Below are 4684 nucleotides of genomic sequence, written 5' to 3' on the forward strand. Positions count from 1 at the left end.
AGGCTGCTCCAGCCTGGATTGTGGCTAGAGTGGGCCTTTCAGTAGTTTAGTTTACATCTGCACCAGTAGAGAGGAAAAGAGTGGTGCTTAAAATACATTGCAACCTCTTGACTTAGAGAATCGGACAGAACTTGAAATCCCACATGATTTCTTCTTAAAGAAGAAAAATGGAAACAGGTATTTCTTTAATGCAATTCTGTTCATTTACAAAGGATGTTTACAATGATTTTTTTCCCCCTATGCTCTTAGGAAGACTATTTTGCTTTGAGCACAGGTTTGTCTTTTCCTCTAAGTAATATTTCCTATAGGGCTGATTTCCATTCACTTTTTAAGATCATGCTTTTTGTGGCCATCTCTGAGGTGTTTGTGATGGGTTTGCCATTTCTCTTTTTTGCATGCACATACAGACACACACAACCTACATAACTGTTGCATTTGGTGCAACACTACGTGCCTGTACCATCTGGCTGAGCCACAACAGTGCACATTTGCATGTGGTCTGGCTCCTGGGTGGCATTTTTGCATTGTTTCAGCCCTCCCTAGACAAAGAGGCATTTAATTGTGTCTTCAATGAGCCTGAACAGGAGACAGCTACCAAGAGCTTCACTGGGAAAGGGGGACTGCCCAGCCCCCACTGCTGCAATGTAGAGAAGCAAAGCGAGGAGGGGGGGCCCAAGCTGAGGTGCTCTCTTAATTAAGTAATGTCAAATTCAGTGGCCATTTTGTCCCTAAGCTGCAGCTGTCTCAGCTGCCAGCTGCTCTTGCTTTTCCACGGCTGCTCTCTGACCCATGAGACATCACTGACCTCCCCTTCTGCCCTCTTTGCTGCCCTCACGTTCTCCCAGCCCTGGATCACTTTGGAGAAGTTGGGAGGACAGCAGTGGACACAAATCAAGCATCATGAATGGGCTATAAATTCGTGACTCATGTGCTGCTCTCTGTGTGCGTTGGTCTGTAACACAGGGGGGCAGGCAGCCAGAAAGGGATGTGAAAAGCCTGACAGAGAAAAAAGACCTCTGCTCAGGTAAGGTCATAGCAAAGGTCAGTGAACTTCCCCAGTGAGAATGAGTGTGCCACCAGATAATGGGAAATGACATGGATGGACTTCCAGGATGCAGGAGCCAGTTCACTTTGTAAATCAGAACATCAAGGCCAAATTGGAAAACAAAAGCATTGAAATACCACAGAAACCACACTATTTTTAATATGGGGATGATGATGTAGGGCTGTTTTAAAAACCATTTCAACAGCAAACCCTAGGCCAAATCTTTCAGCGTTTGTTATTCTAGGCTGATCTGCCATTGCAGTCTGTGTTCTTTCCAAAAACTGCAGAGAACAAGTACACAAGTTTGCAAATTCCTCAATTACGGGGCTTGCTGTTCTTTAAATTACACATACATTTAAATTGTTTAATTAATACATGCATCCTTGGCTTCTCTAAGGAAGCAGGGAAACAGCAGGCCTTTAATTTGCACTTCAGAAATACAGCAAATAAATGAAACCGAATAACAGAAGGAACCCCATCTACTAGTTAGAGCAGGAGTCCTCTTTTTTCCTTACATGCCTCCTTGTTGACCACTACAAAATGAGCACAAGCATATACTGACATTGTTCCAGTAAGGATGAAAGACAAAAATAGGAATAAATTGTGAATTTATATTCAGATATGAATTTGAACGTGAATTAGATGATCATAAAATTTAGTAAAGTATCCTAAATTATTAATAACCATTGTACTGAAATCTCATCAAGAAGCAGATGATGACATTTGAGCAGGAAACAGACACCAAAACTAGATCAGCCAGTATCCTTCAGGATTTTTATACCATGTCAGTGACAACAGGTACTTGCAAACCCTGCTTAACCAGGCAAACAATGTCTGCAACTCCTTAGGGTTCCTTAAATGGAACAAAGAAGCAACTAAAATGGATGAAGGTACCTGTCCTGCTTTGCTTGATAGCTTGGTTTGTTGGTTACTTGGAAAAGCAGCACTGATTTTTCACAGTACTAGCACCTGCTAGTACATGGGTCATTAAGGAGTGATCTGCCCATTCAGTAACATTTTCCTTTAAGAAAAGGTTAAAATAAGCACTCAATGATGTGTTCTTTAAAGATACTCCATGATGCTGGTTGGCAGTTGGTTGCCTGTCTTCGGAATCTGGACATAAAAACTGTCACAGCGTGAGCTGCATGAATCAGAACACAGCTATTTTCACTTGTTTAAGAAAATAATTATTGTAATCTTTGTGTTTTGCAGGCACCCTAGAAACATTCCTAATTTGCTCTGACAGTGAATTCACGCTTTCTACAAGTGGTAGGCTATGATACAAGTATTATCAGTACTGGAGAAATGAAGGTGAGAACTGTCAGAAACACAGGTGCCCACCTGCAACTACACTTCAGTAATAGCATGAGATCAAATTCCTTTGGTTAATTTGCCATGCTAAGTGAAACAGCTTTTCACACAGCAAACCTGGGTCATGCACTGTATCTGCTGCCCTTGTCCTATAGTTGGCTGGGCTACTTAGCCACTTTTTACCAATTAATGCTATCATAATGCATCAAGTAGATTTATATGGATATACTTATTCTGAAAAAATAGGATCTATGCTTTTCTGTTCTGGGAAAGCAGAAATTTTCACCAAACCTCTAACCTAGGAGATAAGCCTAAGCCTAGGAGATAAAGATTTTTTAAATTACTGTTATTCTTTATTAAAGATGGGGACAGAAGACCAAGGGAAATAAGACAGTTGCAGAAAATACTGCGATTATAGTTTGGATTTTGAATCACACTTTTTGGGGAGTCATCTGGATGCTGGGAAAACAGGAGAATATTTTGTGTACTAAGATCAGAGTAAGGATTGGTGCAGTTTCATTGAAGTTAATGGCACTGAAGTAGAAAGACAGAATCTCATCCTGCAAAGTTTAACTGAAATCATAGTCTGTACTTGCCAGCAGTGGGAAGACAGATTAAATTTAAACAAGGAGTGGGATCCCAGTACTAAGGGCTGGATCTTGCAGATACATGCTCTGAAGGGTTTGCAGCTATTCTCCCACTCAATAGGCATCTCCCCGTGCTCTTTTTGAAAGCAACTGCTTATTGACATGAACCAGTAAAAAGCATCTTGCTTTTTTAAGCAAGATGATATTAATTAGAGGTGTTTTAGTACATAGGATAGTGACTGTGTTCCTCTGTGATACTGTTGAGGCTACATCTCAAATCCTGTGTCCAGTTCTGAGCCCCTCACTACAAGAAGGACATTCAGGTGCTGGAGCATGTCCAGAGAAGGACAATGGAGCAGAGGAAGGAGCACAACTCTGGTGAGAGGCAGCTGAGGGAGCTGGGAGTGCTTAGCCTGGGGAAAAGGAGGCTCAGGGAGGACTTTATTTTTCTTTACAACTGCCTGAAAGGAGGCTGTAAGCCACCTGGGGGTTGGTCTCTTCTCCCAGGTAACAAGTGACAGGACAAGAGGAAATGGCCTCAGGTTGCGCCAGGAGAGGTTTAGACTGGATATTAGGAGAACTTTTCTTCATGGAAAGGGTTGTAAAGCATTAGAACAGGCTGTTCAGGGAGATGGTAAAGTCACCATCCCTGGAAGTGTTTAAAAAACATGGATATGGCACTTGAGGACGTGGTTTGGTGGTGACCATGGTGGTGGAGCAATGTTGACAGTTGGACTTGATGATCTTAAAGGTCTTTTCCATCTATGATTCTACAATGACACTAAGTTTGACAACACCCAGAGAACATAAGCAGTCATCTTACAGGCGCAGATAGTATCTTTTTTCACTCTCTAACCCATGCAAATGGAAGAACTATAATATGTGCATTAATCACATTTATTTTTATGACAGATCATTGGTTTCTAGTCTTTCTCTTTCCAGGAAGACAATCAGCATCCTTCATGTGACAATGCCACCTTGATTCCGCAGCCTGTTTTTCTAATTTTAGTTCCTGCCTCACTGAATATTGAATTTGTGATGGTTTTACCTGGGCTAAAAATAGAGCAAAAGAATTGTTATAAACCACACAGACAGACCTACATACCACAGCCCACACTCCATAATAAAGAAGATATACTTGAAAAATTTCTTGTACAGCCTCCCAGATGAAAACTACAGGAAGTTCTTCACTGAATCAATTATGGTTGGAAGGGACCTCTGGGGATCATCCAGGCAGGGTCACCCAGAGCAGGAGTGCGTCCATGTGGGTCTGGAGTGTCCCCAGAGAGAGAGAGTCCATGACCTCCCTGTTACCCTCATTGTAAAGAAGTTCTTCCTCATGTTGAGGTGAAACTTCTTGTGCTTTAGTTTATGGCCGTTAACTCGTCATCCCCACCGAAAAGAGTCTGGCACCATCCTCTTGACACCCGCCTTTGAGGCATTTATGCGATCCCCTCTCAGCCCTCTGTTCTCTGGGCTAAACAGGCCAAACACCCTCCTTACTGTGAGGGTGGCGAGGCGCTGCCAAACGTCGCCCAGAGAAGCTGCGGATAGCCCATCGCTGGGAGCGTTCAAGGCCGGCTTCCATGGGGCGTTGAGTGCCCGGAGCCTCCTCCCTCCCTCCCTCCCTCTCCCCTCCCTCCCTCCCTCTCCCCTCCCTCCCTCTCCCCTCCGTCCCTCTCCCCTCCGTCCCTCCCTCCGTCCCGCTCTCCCCGCCCGCCCCAGCCGGCGGCAGCTCCGG

Source organism: Molothrus aeneus, chromosome 4, assembly GCF_037042795.1.
Source record: "Molothrus aeneus isolate 106 chromosome 4, BPBGC_Maene_1.0, whole genome shotgun sequence".
Classification (NCBI taxonomy): Eukaryota; Metazoa; Chordata; class Aves; order Passeriformes; family Icteridae; genus Molothrus; species Molothrus aeneus.